We start from the raw sequence: 18,238 nt of genomic DNA on the forward strand, positions 1-18,238 counted from the left end.
GGGGGAGTCCATGGAGGAGGACCAGGGATCCTTTCAGTAGGATGCTCAGCTGCTGCTTCCTCACAGGGGACGCCTGCACTCTCATTCCCGCAAACCTCACGGGTAGATATCGTAGGGCTGTCGAGCTCAGTAGAGCTATGACGCCGCGTGCTTGCACGCTTCCTCTGCGTGTAACGCGGGAGGGCCACGGGACCTACCTGAGGGGATCCGAGAGGGACCCAGATGTCGTCAAGCGTATCACGCTCAGACCACATCTGAGCTCTTCCGCGAGGTGAGCCTATTAGCGGTGCTAACAGCTAGCCTCAACGAGAGCTCCATGGGCCTAGCCCATAGGGTGTCCACTCAGCGCGGGGAGGGGCCTGCCACTCCAATCGCTCAACGCGATGGAAAGGCAGGGTCCTTTTTCTCTTTGGATGCTTCTGCGCTACGGCGGAGGACCGTGCAAAGAAGCTACCAACGGGAGCACTCTGAAGAGGTCGGAAACTGCCCTTACCATGGGTAGGAGCTCCGACTTCAGCAGGCCGTGCACCACCAACAGTACCCGAGCCCACTACCTCTGCAGCACCCATTTCTGGGAGGCGCAAGGGTAGCACAGGAACAGCTGGCAAGCCCCGAAGAAGAGCAAGCGCTCTTCCAAGGGAAGCTAGGCAGAGCATTCCTGGGGGACTCAGCGGTTTTTCCACAGGGGGATCTCCCAGTGGACGACCGCTTATGGCTTTCACCCAGAGGTGGGAAACCATCTCGTTGAGCGCCTGGGTATGGTCAGTGGTGAGTGGGGGTTACAGACTGGCAACCCAGTCTCCCCACATTCGTCTGCACATTTCAGAGGTCCACAGTAGTGCCGTCAGACGGCCCCCAGCGTCGGGCACTACTGACAGGGATCACACAGCTTCTCACGAAGCGGGCGATTGTCCCGGTCTACCCCGTTCTACGGGTGATCTTGGAGCCATTGGCTCCAAGGAAGACCGGCGACGGGAGCCCCATCCGGAACCGCAGGCTGTTGAACACGTTCTTCAGGCCCAAGAGGTTCAGAATGGGGACTCTCGCCTCGGTGCTAGCCTGCTCCATCAGGGGCATGGGAACAGCATCGCTAGATCTCTCGGACGCCTATCTGCATATGCCAATCGCCTCTCAAGATCGGAGGCATCTGGCGCTTCTAGGTACAGGATCAAAATTACCAGTTTTGATACCGCCATCCGCCTGTCCATCTCTCCCAGGGTGTTTAACACTCTTGGTCAGAGCGGTGGCAGCGTACCTGAAGCACAGGGGTGTCAACATCAGTTGCTACCTGGACGTTTGGCTCATATACGGACGCACTCCACTGAAGACTACGGGTCTCATGGGGTTGATAGTCCGTAGGGTGCGGGACCCTGGATTTTTTGATCAGCTCAAAAAAGTCCAGCGTGGTCCCGACGCAGACACCACTATTTGTAGGGGCCCAGATCACCCTCACGGAGGGGTTCGCGGTGCTCTCACCCGAGCGGGTGACGAACATGGTGCGGTGTGCCTGACTCTTGGCCGAGTCTCGGGCAAAACCCGCTGTGGCATGGATGAAGGTGGTAGGCCTAATGGCCAGTATGGTAGACCTCGTACTGTACTGCCGTTTCTACGTGAGGCTTACCCAACTACACCTTCTAGCCTGCTTGCAGGCCCAGTCGTCACCAATATCCCTCGCGGTTCCGTTGTCGGAGATCGCGCGAGAGGAACTCTGGTGGTGGACCCATCAGCCCAATTTGACCCAGGGTGTCAGGTTTCCTGCACCCCGGTATGTCACGTAGTGACGACCATAGCGTCAAAAGCGGGGCTGGGGGTCCACATCCACGGAGACTCCGTCTCGGGCCTATGGGGGCCATAGAGACAGAGTTTCACATCAACTCTCCTCGCTTACGAGGAGGTGATCGTGGAATCACATACCGTTGTCCTGACGGATAACACAACCGTGGTAGCCTACCCCAACAGACAAGGGGACTCCGGGCCACCACGATTGAGCCTGCATGCACGACACCTGATAGGGTGGTGCAAGTTCAGGCAGATTACGATGAGAGCGATACACATCGCGGGCGTCACCAGCATCCTCGCGCACAATCTGTCACGAGGAAGGGTGTCGGGACCAGCAGAATGGTCCCTTGCTCCGCAGGTCGCTCAGACGATCTTCAGGGGGATGTACCACCCCTCGAAAGATCTGTTCGCATCTCATCGCAATCATCCACTGCCGGTGTACTGCTCAAGGGTCGCGGACCCCCAAGCATTCACCGTGGACGCTCTGTCCATAGACTGGGGAGGGATGACAGCTTATGCAGTCCCTCCGATCTCACTACTCATGAGGGTGGTGGCCAAGATCGGGTGGGAAGACTGCATTGTCATTCTGCTAGCGGCAAAGCCGCTGGCACTCCCCGAGGTACCAGATCTACTCCGGATGCCCGGAGCGGAGGTACCAGTCTATCACTAGAGCACCTGCAGTTAGCTGCATGGCCCTTACCAGGAACACGCAGCGGAGGGATACTTTTCATCAGAAGCTGTTTTTCTCATCGCCGGGCTAGACGGAAGTCTACCCTCCGCACGTATAGCCAGAGTCTGGCTCCATACTACGCTTGGTGCAATGAGACAAATAGCTCTCCGCTAGAGCCTCTGTGCTGCTAGTTCCGGAGTTTCTGACAGAAAAGTTCCAAGCAAGACTTCAGCGGGCCACTGGGGCCAACTATAAGTCAGCTGTCCTCTCCATTCACCGAGGATGGTTACCTTATTAGTCTACGCCGCGACGGTATGTTCAACGAGTGTCTACCAAAAAGGAAAGTGATCCTCCTAAGGGATCCCAACACAGTCTTAGATTACTTTAAGGGTCACCCTTTTGACCTTCCGTCAAAAGCGACGCTTAAATACGTAACTCTCAAGATGGCTTTCGGTTTGGCGTTGGCTTCGGGACGGCGGTGCTGAGTTGCACACGGTCTCGAGGTTAGCTTCCGTGTTCACAAACACTGGAGCGACACTGTTTCGGCGCTCTGTTCTCGTGACTACGAACGGGCGCGGTGCATACCGACATTCGTCCCTCTCCAATCCCCAGGGCTGGGCAAGGTTCGGCTGAAGCCAAAGATAGGCTGGGGTGTCCGATAAGGCGCTGCAGCACTATTTCTTCCGAACACAAGCCTTGCGAGGGACTCACGACCGCATTCATCACCCTTACAGAGCCTTTCGGTCCAGCCGCTGTCGCGATGGCTGGTCCAGGTGTTGGTGGGGTCCGGGGGATCGCGAAGGTTTCGCGTCCCACGACCCACTCGGCACGAGCTATCTCATCATCTTGGGTATACCGTTCGGTTGTCCCTTGAGGAGATCTAGCAGGCGGTGTCCCGGAAGCCACCTTCGCCCTTCTCTACGATACTTCCGTTTACGTTAGTAATCAGAGACGGGCGGGAGGTTTACAGGACATTGTTCGGCGATCATAATACGGTGGTGTACGGGTACCAGGTTTTCAGACTATACAGAATACTCAGCATGGTAAGAACCAGTGTCGCTATTCTTAACCACCAAACTTATTAAGTAAGGAGGTTTATGTCTGTGATCGCGTGGTCTTTTTGTTTCCCGACCGCTGGGGAAAATATTTTCTGACCTCGCGAAAACCATCGTTACCGCTCCCGATCCCTGATCAGATGCTGACCAATCTTGTACCTCCATCCGTCGGTTACTTGCTAGATCGATCTTTCAGATGTTGATGCAAGAAGTATCTTAATCAACATCGAACGGTAAGATCGACCGGTGTACTGAGTCTAGTCCCAAACAAAAATGTTTGGTAGACTCATAACCGTGCGATCTTACCTTTCCGATGTTGATTATCCCGACCCCGCCACCCCCTACAAGTTTGGTCCGAGTAGGGGATCCCAAGTCGGATAAGGGGCGATCATATGGTGTGACGTCACCTTTTGGGTGAGTCCACCGGGGATCGGGGGTTTTGTTATTTATTCATTTATGTGGGACAAAATGACTATTGGTTTTTTCCGCATCTCGGGATCGATGCAAGAAGTATCTTAATCAACATCGGAAAGGTAAGATCGCACCGGTTATGAGTCTACCAAACATTTTTGTTTGGGACTATTATTCTATATGGTTATGTCCGACCTCTTTCTTTGTATTAATGAAAGTGTTCTCTGGCCTCTTTCTTTGTAATGAATGTGTTTTTGGCTTGATTAGTAATTCCAATGTTAGTACCGGTATATAAAACTATCAGATGTGTTTCCTTTGCAGTAGGAACTTCAATTCTTTCAGTGCCATTATCATGGCAGTTAATATCAAACTCTAACTAGCATTTGTTTACAGGCTCTATGTTTTGTTTAAAAGTAAATGATTGTTGAGGGATTTTCTTGTCTTCTGATGTTAGGGTTTTTTGTTTTATACTTATATCTTAGAGTATGTATCTTATTTTGTTTGATTAAAAACATCTTGCATTAAGTTTTATATTTGAATCCCAGTTCCTAATTTGTGTGGTTTAAAACATTAACAATTGGTGTTCTTGTATTTTACAGGGAAATTAAACATGGTTTAAGATTATCATAACACAAAAATAGCTTGCAAATGGAATAGGCCTACATGAATGCGGACATGAATTCATTTGTTTTCCTATCTTTTTTTTGTTTGTTTATGAAGTTGGGGAAAATAGTATAAAAGCCTTTAAAAGTCTATAGTAATTGGAAACTGTAAAAGAAGTGCAGGAATCTGTTCATGATACCTCCGAGTCCACTGGGTATTATACTGTGCGTGCGGAAAGCACTAATTTGATGTAGTATATATGTCATGGACTGTAACATTTGAGCTGTTTAAGGGTCAATTGGTCAGGGTATACAAGTAATATTGTAAATCATTTCTATTGCACAACCTTATGCCCTACAACAAGTTAAAACTGCATTTCCAAAAGGTTTCAGTGTTAGATGAATTGGTCAGTGCATCGTGGTATGATAAATGTTTATAAATGTGTACAGTTAATGGTACCAGTACATTTTATTGTTATCATGGTTATCACCCATTTGCTGTTTTCTGTAATCATGGTGATCTTGAATGAGAAATACTAGCTAGTACTAACAAGGTAAGACTGATCATAGTTTAATTAATTTAATTCTATTTAGTGATAGGTACAGGACTATTCATGGGTATTGGAATAATTCTGGTAGACCCTGCGCACAAGTATAACCCTAACTATAAGCAACCCCAATTATAACCCTAACCCTAATCCTCACCCAATTATAAACCTAACCCTAATCCTAACCCTAATTTAAATTTAAATTATAAGGGGCTGTCATTTTCTTTGGAAGGGGGTCATGAATATACTGGGGAGTGGGGGTCATAGAATTTTTAGACCAATTATAGGGGTTATAATTTTTCAACACCCAAAATAGGGGTATAGAATTATTAAGGGCTGGTGACTCAAACTTTTCGCGCGCTGTGCATGTGTTCTTGCACACAATCTTTCATTATATAATGCAAATATTTTGCGCATATAGCGCGCCTTCTTTATGTAACCGGCATCAGAATGGTTGGTCTTAATAATAAGGGTAGGGTTATAAATGTTAGTTCTTAAGGTAATATCATTATTTACCATGTTTATTATTTTGTTTATTTTGATTGTGTCATTCTTAATTAATATAGGTTTTTGGTTTCATATCAAATTATATTTCTATCTGTTGTGTAATTAATCGATCAGGATCATCATCAAGTTAAGTTATTTTCCATCGTAATCATCATTGTCTTTGAAATCATTTTAATAGATCATGGTTTATCTTTAATTTGAAAAGGTCATTTACCTCATTGATGTAGGCATCCTTTGATTCTCAAGTTTATGAGTACCTTAAATATTTATGTCTTCATTGTTTATTGTCTTCCATTCATAGAAGTTTTAAGAGCACTTTAGCAATTGATTCCTTTTATATGAGTGTGTATTGTTATCCTAAAAACTTAAGTGTGGTGTAAATTATTGCCACTTATCTTTTAGCTTGAGATGGTAGGTGATCAACTTATGAATTATTCATGAGAAAGTTTTATCTCTTTATCAGGTTATGTATTGTTAAGATTAGTCATAAAGTAAATGCTTAGTTAAGGTTATTATTTATGCTGTTGCAGAGATGGTACTTAAGTTGAGTTTCAAGTGTTTTCCCATATGAACTTGTTTCTTAGATAATTTTACTTCACTTCCATCCGAGCATTCAACTGATAAACATCAAATCTTCCATCTTAGCTTCCAACTGGTCAACATCAATTCAATCGTCATCATAATTAAATATATTTATAATATTGCATCTATCTTCATTGTTTCTACGAATCATCATATATTATTATATTAAAGCCGGAGTATAACAACAGCGTATATCTACAAGTCTTCCATCGTGTCTATTTATTTTGTGTAACGGGATTCTCCATTTGATATCGCCCGAGTAAGTCCCTGGATCCAAAGTTGAACAAAAAGAAAATTACCCTAAAAATCTCTACCGTTACATTTACACACACAATTAAATTTTAACTCACTCCACACACTTTCTTTGCTCTAAAGTTTTGATGCGCTCCTCGCCTTTGTTCCGGCAATGAATAATTTGTCTTGAGTCTGTGTAGGTGGAAGTGAGTGGGTGGGTGGGGGGCTACCCGACGAAGAAAATGACATCCCCTAACCAAACCCTAACCCTAAAACACAGGGTGCACAGGGTAAACCAGAATTATACCTGGGTAATAATAATAATTCCGAATCATGTTTTAGTCCAAGACACAATGTTTTTCATCACCGTTCAACATCTTTATTAACCACTCCCGTTTACTAACTGCTCCTGTTTACTCTACTAGCTCCCGCTAGTTTTGAATAAAATAAACACACTATCTGTGGTCATCTTGTGACTCCCTACATTTTGGTCATCAAAAGTATTATGCCCCCCCCCCCACATTTTTTTTTTCGAAAATTTATGACCCCCCTGTATATTTGGGATCCTCCTTCCAACGAAAATGATAGCCCCCTAAGGGGTATTTATGGGGCTCAAACTCAGTGACAACAAACCTCACAACCAGGGGAACATTTTGCAGGGTCATGTCAAATCTTAGAATTGCTGCATTTTCTGGCAATATGTAGGGGGTACGGAGCTCAAACTCAGTGACAATGAACTTGATGAGAAGAGTAACATTTTGGAATATTTTGCATGGATCAGGTCAAAGGTCAGCTGGGGTCAAATCTCTGAATTTCAATATCTGGACATCTGTAACGGTAGGGGTCTCAATCTCGGCGACAACCTCATGACCAGGGGAACATGTTGGAACATTTTGCAGGGAGCAGGTCAAAGGTCAGCTGGGGTCAAATCTTCGAATTTCAATATCTGGACATCTGTAAGGGGTGCGGGGCTCAATCTCGGTGACAACCTCATGACCTGGGGAACATATTGGAACATTTTGCACGGGTCAGCTCAAAAGACATCATTCTGGGGCCAAATCTTAGAATTGCGTTATCTGGACATCTGTAAGAGGTACAGGGCTCAAACTCGGTGACAACTCATGACCAGGGGTGAATTATGGAACATCTTGCAGGGGTCTGGTCAAAGGTCATCTGGGTCAAATCTTAGAATTGCATTTTCTGGACATCTGTGAGGAGTACAGGACTCAAAACTCGGTGACAACAAACCTCATGACAGGGGAACATTTTTGGAACATTTTGCAGGGGTCAGATACCTCCACAACACCAACATGCCCCAGCTAGGTTTGTGGTCTATGACCACCATTTGCCTCTAGTTTGTTTTAGAGTTAAACAAACTTTTATTATTGCACATAATCTGAAAGGTCTTAGAACTTTTGTGGAAGTTTATTTACCTCTGAAGTGTGTGCCAGTGTATGCAAGTTTTCAAACCAAATAAAGGTATCCTACAAAAATGTAGCTTATGGATTTGGTTGGGGATTGTGCAGCTGGGATTCCAAAAACTTACCCTAAAAATATGCAAAGAGACCCAAAATATAGCTTTCTGGACTGACCCTACTTGAAAGGTCTGTCAGGCATCCGCCCGTAGAACGGGGTTTTTTTTTTTTGTCGCCTTTAGCAAAAATACTTCTCTTCAGATCTCTATCCATCCTAAAACAAGGACCCATTGTCATTGCAACTACCATGTAGGCCTTGTTTTTGAAGGCCTATACATTGTATAAAACAACCTTGTACCTGTAATGTGTCCCTGTAACGGTCAATGTTATCTACATTTCTGTATTCGTTCCACTAACGGCCCATGCCCTATAAGCACTGCTGCCCACCCTGTGAATTTACTACATGTGATCCTCTATCAGGGTCTTAGCTAGAAATTGAGGGTTGCCTGTCATTTGAATAAAATTGCCTGTCCTAATTTGAACATCTATAGCCCATTGGGGGTTCAAAGAGTTCAAATATGTACTGATATGGCCTTGTTCTACAAATTGGGTCTACTAAAAAGGGCAATTAGCTTCTCAAAACATACAATTTATAATATAGCAGCTGTCAAAGGCATTAATTTTGCCCGTCCCAGGAGCAAACTGGCCGTCTAAAATGATGGCCAGCCAGAGCCAGGTAGCTAGCTAAGACCCTGTCCTCTATCATTATGTGCAGGATGCATGCAACTCATACATCAAACACAGAACCATGTACCTACGCACGAAATCCATATTCCAGTACGGTACATGTACATATAAAAAATAAGCGCCCACTCAAAATGACTTTGTTAAGCGCCCTGGGTGGTTAATGGAATGAATTCAGTACATGTAGCACTATAGTTGGTATGCCTTCAAGGTAATTCAAATATTGTTCGTTTATCTTCAAGTTTATATGATGATGATAAGTAAATAAGAAGTACACACAGCAGTGCTATTTAAAGAACCACAAGGCTAATTTTGGAATGGCATTGTAAACAATTCTATAAAAAGTGACAAGATATTTGAGGACAGAAACAGAAAGATAAGTCAAGTAGGGCTTAAATGCAAGCTAAGAAAAATAGAAAGAATGTGTGATTGTCTAAAGTGTGTTGGGGGCGGGGATAGAATTTGCTCGATCCCTCGGATGGTATTGCCCAAACAGCGAGTGTGAAGCGCAAGCACATCGCCAACAGTATGGACCTAGATTGCATAGTGGATAGTGTAAAGGAGGGGTTATTTGCATCTTGGGTTTGGTTGATTGCTTCTCAGTGGCAGTAAGTCACATGAGTGGAAGTGACCTTATTGGAGGATGTCATGTGTGTTTACAGTGTTTATATCTTTAGATAACTCCCTTACTATTTCTGTGTTTGTTATCTGCAATTAGATTGGGCCACAGAAAATATTTGTAAATTTTACTTTGGATTACTAACTTGCTACCACTTGAAAGTCTATTTTGGGATAAATGATTTTTAAATATAAACACCAAGTCCTGTTTATTTTCACTAGATCCTAAATGATCTAGAAACACAGATATTTACCGTAACCACTCGGGTATAAGCCCACCCCCCTAGATGGCAGATTTCACTTCAAAAATGGGGGTGGGCTTATAACCGGGGAAGGGCTAGTGCTGGAATTTTAAAATAAGAACAATTATCCCTCATCTGTATATGCCCAATGTACCAGTAATTTCTATCTTTTATGTCAATTTCTTAAAATTGTAAGTGTGGAATGTTAATTATCAACTGATATGTTTTTAATTTGTTCTTAAATATGAGAGCAAAGCATTGACTTGGCCATAATTTAGTACTGGGCTTATACCCGAGTGCACCCTTGTTCCCAGAATGTTTTGAAAAATAGGGGGTGGGCTTATAGCCGAAGGTGGGCTTATACCCGGGTGGTTACGATAATAAAATTATTAGTACTTTACAATGTACCTATAATAGATCATCCACAGGCAGATCAGACTTGAGATTTGTTTGCAACATTTTCTTTGTCATGGTGTTGAAGCTTATAAAATCTTATAAAATATTAAAGTTGAATAATACATGTATTATGTAATTCATTTGAATTTATTTAAATTCATTAAACCATTTCAGTAGTACCAGTAAACAATGTTTGTTGTATCTGATGTTTCAGCAAACACTGTTGCCTTTGTCAACACATGATGAGGAGTGTCTGCATCTACACTGACAACTAACATTAGAGAGGGCGCAACACTAAATCACTACGCATTTTATGTAAGAACGAAATATAGTCCATAGTGAATATGAGTCTGTAGCGACCATATCTACCGACATGTTCACTTTTATAAATCACTCAATATCAGCTCATATGAATCGACAAGTGTCTTCAATGATAACATGCAGAAAAAAACGGGCAGTTTATCTTAAAAGCAATTCTCTGTGGCGGATTAAGACAACTTCCGATTTTGAAATGTGAGTCGTGAGTTTAGTGTATTTTTAGGCATTATTTTTTGCACCGGGAAATACTATAGCGAAAAAAGTCAACGGTCATCGATATATGCCGACATAAGTTTTGGAATCTACAGAAATAGAGCTTTAATTTGATACCAAATTTATTTTTCCAAGTATTGCAGGGAAGCCAGGAATCATGATGGCGCTCGAAGTAGGCCGAAATCACACATTATCCTATGGGACGCTTATTTAGTGTTGCGCCCCCTAGAGGGATTTCCAGCGTGATTTTTTGAGTTGCCAGTTGGTTTTCCTTCTGGGGATTTTCTTGATCCCGGTTGCAGAAACTCATCAAAAATGTGAGATAGCTGATATTGTCCTTTGTCATTGGATAGATTAGTGATGTTCCAAACTTCTATTTTGTTCAATCAAATCATTTCAGTAGAAGTTGCATGCTGTGTTTGTTAGGTCCCTTTATATTTAAGGTGGTACTACATACACCCCTTGATAAATTTGTGACTATGTTTGATTGGCGTAACATAAAAAAAAATTAGAGTCGGTCGGTTGGCAATTTTTTTAAAATATTTTTTTTAGACACATTTTAAGCTGTAAATTACGTAAATTGGAACTTTTTTTAAAAAAATTTTAAATTTCATTTTTTTACATTTTTTTTTTTTTTTTGTAAGAAAAAAGTCTAGGGTCAGGCTTATTTTTAGGGTCGGTCAGGTTACGCCAATATATTTTTTAGGCCTTATGTATTATGGGGCAAGGAATCTTATTACTAGATACTACACTGAAATTTCAGTGACTCAAGACAAGCGGTACATTATTTATGATAAGAAAAGTGGTACCTCTAGAGTGTACCTTTTAAGATATAAGACCCTTCGCACTTAATTATTATTTTCCTGTTAGATTTTGAAAAAGGGATGAGGTGACTTTAAGCTATTACCGTAATTATTAATTATCTTCTTTTTTTTTTAGTTTGAACAATTACAAGCAACCTTCGACTCATTTTGACTAGACGGGCATTTAATTATACTCCTTGATTATTCATCATTGTTGTTGATATTATCAAAGTCAGAAAATGGCAAATAGAAGTAATGTGAAAGTTATTTTAATGGAGAAAATCAGAAACAAAAATAAAATAATTAGTTATTTTGTGATTTTCAATTTTGGGCGTGGGCGGTAAACAGGAAACTAATAATTAATGCAAAGGGCCTAATGAACCACTTGAATCACTGAAATTTCAGTGAAGTAATTGGATTCCTTCCCCTATAATATACATAACTTTTGTTACCAGTGTGTAGGTATTTTTTGAGAAAAATGCAAAATTAGGCACAAAATGGGGGTGTAGTACCACCTTAATGAAATGGCAATATATACTAGCTCGAGCTCTACAATTCTACATGTACATGTATGTATGTCATTGCATTGTCCACAGTGCAACCTTCATTTTTGCTGAACCATGAAATGGTATTAGCCTACATAAGTGTATCTTACTTCCTTATTTCCTTACTTACAATGGGCATATCTCAAAAAAATATTTTCCCACTACTATGGTACTCATAATAAGCCCTGGGTCAATATTCATATGGGTCCTTTTTATATCTCAAAATGCCAAGAGGGTATGTACCCCTGAGTAGAGTCAAATGAAAGAGAACAAAGTAAAGAATATAATAAAATTATTTCCTCACCGGGGGTCACACTCCTCATAAGACCTGGGTCAATATTCCTATTTTGGGTCCTTTTCATATCTCGAAATGCCCAAAAGGTATGACCCCCCTGAGTGGTGTCAAATGAAAGTCAAGAAAGTAAAGAATATATTTAAAATAATTTTCCAATTGGGGCTGACACTCCTCAAAAGACCTGGGTCAATATTCATAATTGTGGGTCCTTTTCATATCTTGAAATGCTGAGAAAGTATGACCCCCTGAGTGGTGTCAAATTTATGAAAGAGAAACAAGTACAGAATATATATAAGAAAAAGAATTCTGCCACCGGGGGTGACACTCCTTATAAGACTTGTCAATATTCATATTTTAGGTCCTTTATAATATCCAAAGAAGGTATGAACCCCTGGGTAACAATGTATACCACAATATACTGCCAAAGCTCCATGGTTCAGCTTTGGTGCGGTAACCGCTCTAGTTTCCTTATTTCAGAGAGTGTTGTTTTTCTTTTCAGACCTTGTTTTTTCACTGGAATATCAATGATTTTCTTTTGTATGTTTAATGTTTGATAAATGATGTAAAAAATTGTTCTATAATTTTGTGGATGTACCATTTTAGATAGATTAGCTTATGTTAACTTCCAAACTTGGCTTAAAATTTTCAATTAACAAAAGTAGATATTAATTTTGTACTAGATTTATATGATTTATGAACGTAAAAAATCAATGTATAGGCCTACTTGTAAAACACATTTTGTGGGCAACACATCTTTATGTAGATTTATATGAACAACATGTTAATATTTGTAAAACACTTGTTTTATCCAATTATGACAACACATTAATATTATCTTTCTGAATCATGGAGGCAGAAGTAATTATTTAATTAGCGTCATTTGTTACATGCATTGACGGACATAAGCGAGAGTAGGTATTTACGTCATTGGTCACAGGTGCACACGGCCACACAGATCTCTGTGGACTGTAAAAGTGGAAATTTTTGTGCGATTAATTTTTCACACTTTGCCAATTTTGAACTGTTTCCCTTGTTTTAAAATTCATGATTTTACGTTTCCTTACATTGATCTATACACAAAAGAATATATTCGCGTATTGTTATTTTCGCGGTAGGAGCTTGGAATGCGAAAAGTGCGAAAATAAATGTAGAAATTTCTACTTTTAGAGTATTATTCCTATCTGAAATCAATTCAATGAGCCTGAAAACGGCATCACTCCCAAATGCATTTTTCAATATCGTGTATAAAGCCGAGGAATTGTGACAGTTGGTCAGACATTTGGGGAATGATCACTATGGACCACAATAGCCTCATTCCAATAGCATAGTTCAATAATCTCAATTAAACATCCATGAGTGCGAAATTTGACCTCAAGTTTGCAGAGTATGAGTTTTTGTACCCAAATTTTCAAAGGTCATTCAATGAGTGTACAGATGTATTGGGATTAAAGAACTGTGCCCCAGATAGATGAGCATGTTGTGGATCCTAGTGGATGAGACTTGCGAATTCATCTGAAAAGAGTGTATGAAAGTACATATTATGTGTATTGGAGTAGAAGGAACTTTGTCCTGCCTGGTGGATTGAAATCCAGATGTGTGCCAAATAATAGTGAATCAATTAATTACAGTAACTGATCTATCTACGTCATAATATTACGAGATGAAATGAATGAATGAATGAAATGTTAGTAAATAAGTAGTTTGTTGTTATATGATTCGTTTTTTATTGCATTTTTTTTACAATTTGTACTATATTAAAGCCACTTTTATGACCATAATCATTAGTTTCAAAAATGATTCTGGAGAGAACTTAAATTGCCTATTTATTTTAAAAATAATACTAACAGTCCCACTTCGCAACGACAAATAGCCATTCATAAATTGACCAAGGCGACGTCTCTCTCTCTGTACTACATTTGCTATTCAGTTTTTAATAAAGGAATTACAAAATCCTGCTTCATATCCCCAATATTTTAACATTATAATCCCCCCAAAACATATACCCGGTGCTTTTACTATTAGCTTCATGGGTCCCTATTTTTGGAAAATCCTTGGGTGTTCTTATTTTGGAAAATCCTTCTATACGGGTACCTACATTGTACTTATAAAATATTACCCTTGGAAATGGGTAAGGGTTCTGGAGCTTGAACCGTACATCCCTGTTGTCCGAGACGAAAAATAATCCAAGTACCCCCTCCCAGGGGTGACATGGCATTGGTTTGGACCCAGGTGGTGGGCGCCATGCATTCTCTAAATTCAGTAAATTTCCATTGTCAACTGTGTAATTGAATGGGATTATTTTGAAATTTTAAAATGCTTGAAATATCACAAACAAATAGGCCTATGTTAATAAATAATATAAATTATACAAGCTAAAACCGTCGGGGTTTGATAATGAACCCCACAAAACTAACCGAGTATATAGAAAATGCCATACGGCCGAGGGGTTTTGCCGGCTCTCTCCGACCAACATGCCACTCGCCGCCTGGTTTGGACCTATGAGTATATGTTTCAAGTTCTATACATGCAAATATTTTTCAACAAACAAATTATTTTCCAAAAAAAACCCAAACCTGGCAGTCAAATCAAAAGGTGTCCTGTTATGTTCCTTGTTAGATCTTAGGCAGATTATTTTACAGTTGAACTGTTTTTTGCTATAACTAGCCCCTTTCACAAACTGTGATGCCTCTTGAATAATGAGTGATAGGTATTTTTTGCATGTATTGTATTTTTAAAGGATTGTTATTCATAACCACATCCATACAGATTACGGAAGCAGAAACTCTTGAGGCTTAGAACCCTTGAAGGTGCAGTCTGGGCCATTTGGGCACATTCAGAGGTTGGAAGTTCACAAACTTGGAGGTGCTCACAAACTTTGAGGTTTGCAAACTCGGAGGTACTCACAAACTTTGAGGTTTGCAAACTTGGAGGTTCACAAACTTAAGTTGGCGGTTTGCAAACCTCCAAGGTTCGCAAACTAGGAGATTCCGCAAACTTGGGAGGTTTGCAAACTTGGAGGTTCACAAACTTGCAGGTTCGAAAACTTGGAGCTTCGCAAACTTGGTGGTTCACAAACTTTGAGGTTCACAAACTTTGAGGTTCGCAAACTTGGAGTTTCACAAACTTGGTGGGTCATGCCTGTCTGAACGTGGCTCATACCAGATTACAGAGAATTCATGCTTCAATGCATTTGAAAACTGTATTGTAAGAGAACAGTGTGATTGGAATGCCATTTTTGTTAGCTTCACCAACAACTGTCTGTTTCATTTTAAAGAAAATGTATAGAATTTTAGAAGGGATCAGAAACAAATTGAACAGTTTTAACAGAAATTGGGTGTATTGGGGAGAATGCAATGATACAGGTAGGGCCATTTACATGTAGGAGAAGCTACATTTTGCTATTAAAAAAAAACCCAAATATTGCAAATAACATCTAATGGTGCACTAATGGAGACTTACGGGCAACTTACAAGACAGCCAAGAACTGCCATTTGAGTACGCAGCAGCGGCCTTTGAGCACACTTGTGAAGGAAAGACTGAAGACTGGGGGAATGGAGAGGGCCTGTCACAGTCGTCTCAGCTCTGAACAAATGCTAGGTGCACATAGAACAGCTAAGGAAAATAGTGCACTTGGAGCAACTGTAAGGGAAATGGTGCGCTTAGAACCTGTACAAAGGGAGATCGACGACGACTAGTGATTGGTGAAATGGTCATAAGGTGATTGACTGTTGAATTAGCACATCATATTTTATTTCCAATTTGTATATTTGTTTTGAATCACAGAAATAAATTTGTTATCTAATTGACATTGCTAATTTGGTTGAAGTGATACTACATGTATTAATAGTAAGTGTAGATAATGGTAAGCTTGTTATCGTAAATCAGCTGTTCCGTATTTGTAGATCAAGAACCAATATGGATAGATAGATAGATGCGCATATCAGATGATGTAAAAAGCACAGACCATAAAACTAAAAAAGTGATAAATAGTTCACTTTTGTCATCTCAAATCAAATTAATAAGGTACAAAAATAATTTCCGGAGTGTAACAAAGCCAGAATAGCATATTTTAGAATAACTTATACATGTAGGCATGTAATTGCTCACTACATGTAGTGCATTTTAGCTTATATGCAAAACTTTGTCATTTTAAGGACTTAATTGATGATACAAAAAACATACATGATTCATTAAAAGTTGTGTGTTACTGTGTATGAGCTTTCTGTGTTACTTTATAAATATTTGACTGATTTGAGTTTTTGTCATTTTTTGCCAGTTTAAACATAGACCATTTAAATGGTCTATGGTTTATACCAGGTAATAACTGGTGGCAAAAACAGAACCACCTGTCTTCATATCACAAACCTGTGTTCAAGTAATGTTTCAAATGAACAGCATTTTCTTGGGGGAGGAGGAGCTACAATGTACATTGTAAATTGACAAGAACTCAAACCATCTCTGTGTTTTTTTTCTTTTTCGTTTTTTTTTTAATCACCTGTACTTGGACTGGTGGGGGAGAGAAAACATTTAAAAAAACATTCAGGCAAAAATACAACTCGAACGGGAGAAGAAGAAGACTACTCAAACCATCTCTACCTTTCATAAGTGGGTTATTTTTATGGTGTAAATTTTGTGATTTTAACTGACATTCTATACAGTTGTCTGGTTCCTTTTATTTGTGGTTGGGAACAGCTACATTTTGAAACCTATAGGTGCAATATTTCTTCTGGGGTTTAAATCTGTGGTTGCTTTTAAAAACGTGAAAATTAAACCCTGCGAAAATTTGACGTCACATTAGTTGGTGTCAAGTTGCACGCTCAATTATTGAATTCAATTGAATGCCTCATCTTTCACTAGGATCCACAACATGCTCATCTGTCAAAGCACAGTTCTTTAACCCCAATACATTAGTACATTTATAGAATAACCTTGGAAAATTTGGGTACAAAAACTCATACGCTGCAACTTGATGTCAAATTTTGCCCTATGATTGTTTAATTGAGGTTATTGAACTATGCCTTTGGGATGAGGCAATTGTGGTCCATAGTGTTTGCCCTCTAGTAACTAGTAGTAGTACACTTGATTCTTACATCATCATCATCATCATACCCCATGCTCATTAAAACTTACCAAATGGATTTGATTAGATGTAGAAAGAACTTTGCCATCAAGCCATGAGATTAAGTGGTTGATGTAAACACAGCCACTGCTTGTGCTTGCGTGTTGTGTTCGTGCGTGTGATCTGTTTACATTACCAGTGGGATAAATACGTGCCGTATTTGTATTTCCTAAGCTAGTATGTGTGGGTTTTTCAGAAGATGTGACCAGGATTCTTTAAGAGAGTAGTACACAGGACTGAAGCTGATGGTTATTAAAATTATACTTTGATTTTGTGTTGGCTGTTGGAATACGGTCAGAGCATCTATGACAATTCTGGTAGAGCATCATTTTTGTGTTTTTGGGGTAAGTTATGCGCTGTGTGGTGATTGATAAAGATGATGATGATGGTGGTGGTATTGGCATTGGATGATGATGGTAGATGTTGATCATTATGATTTTGTTTTGTTGTTGTTATTGACGACATGAAATAGTGATGATAATAAGGACATCATGTATCATGTGATGAAGATGGTGGTGATATTGGCAATGATGTTGATGATGATAGCTCTGTGATTATGATTTTGTTGTTGTTATTGATGATGATGATACAGCGATGATAATAATAATGATGATGACAAGAAGGACAGCAGTGATGCTGACTATGATGATGAAGTTAACAGTGCTGCTGAATAGTGAAATTGTTGATCATGACAGCGTAAATGCTCATTGAATGATATGACAGCTAGTGGACATGAATGAGTGTACATTGATGATATCATTCAGACATGCATACACGAAGAACAAATTTGTTTTTCATCACATGTTCATAGAGATCAATCTGTACATAAATTTATCGATTTGGTCATCTTTGAACTTGTGTTTGTGACTTAACCGATATGTACATGTGTAATGTATGCTTGCATAGATCATTATCTACAAATGAACATGTATCATTGTCAATGTCCTTTAGGTTAGAATCATGATGAGAATCTTGTGATTCAATTCTGGCGCAGATTCCTGTAAAAGATTTGTGTGAAAACTGAATTTAAGGGGTACTACACCCTGGCCAATTTTGTGCCTATTTTGCATTTTTCTCAAAAATTATAGCGCATTGGTGACAAGTAAGATATGTATATTGTAGGGCAGGGACTACAACTACTG

General features: G+C 40.2%; 1 protein-coding gene across 2 annotated transcripts in view; it reads left to right on the plus strand.

The window, feature by feature from the left end:
* Positions 1-18,238, plus strand: part of LOC140146160 (steryl-sulfatase-like) — a 78,348-nt gene that overhangs the window by 22,599 nt on the left and 37,511 nt on the right. Inside the window, exon 1 of one of the 2 annotated variants that reach the window (XM_072167918.1) lies at positions 17,190-17,440. The exons of the other annotated variant lie outside the window; for it this stretch is intronic. The gene's annotated coding sequence lies outside the window, so the exon portion shown is untranslated. Of the gene's footprint in view, positions 1-17,189; positions 17,441-18,238 lie in introns of those variants that run through there. 2 annotated transcript variants of the gene reach the window in all.

The sequence above is a fragment of the Amphiura filiformis genome, chromosome 2 (assembly GCF_039555335.1).
Source record: "Amphiura filiformis chromosome 2, Afil_fr2py, whole genome shotgun sequence".
In the NCBI taxonomy this organism is placed as follows: Eukaryota; Metazoa; Echinodermata; class Ophiuroidea; order Amphilepidida; family Amphiuridae; genus Amphiura; species Amphiura filiformis.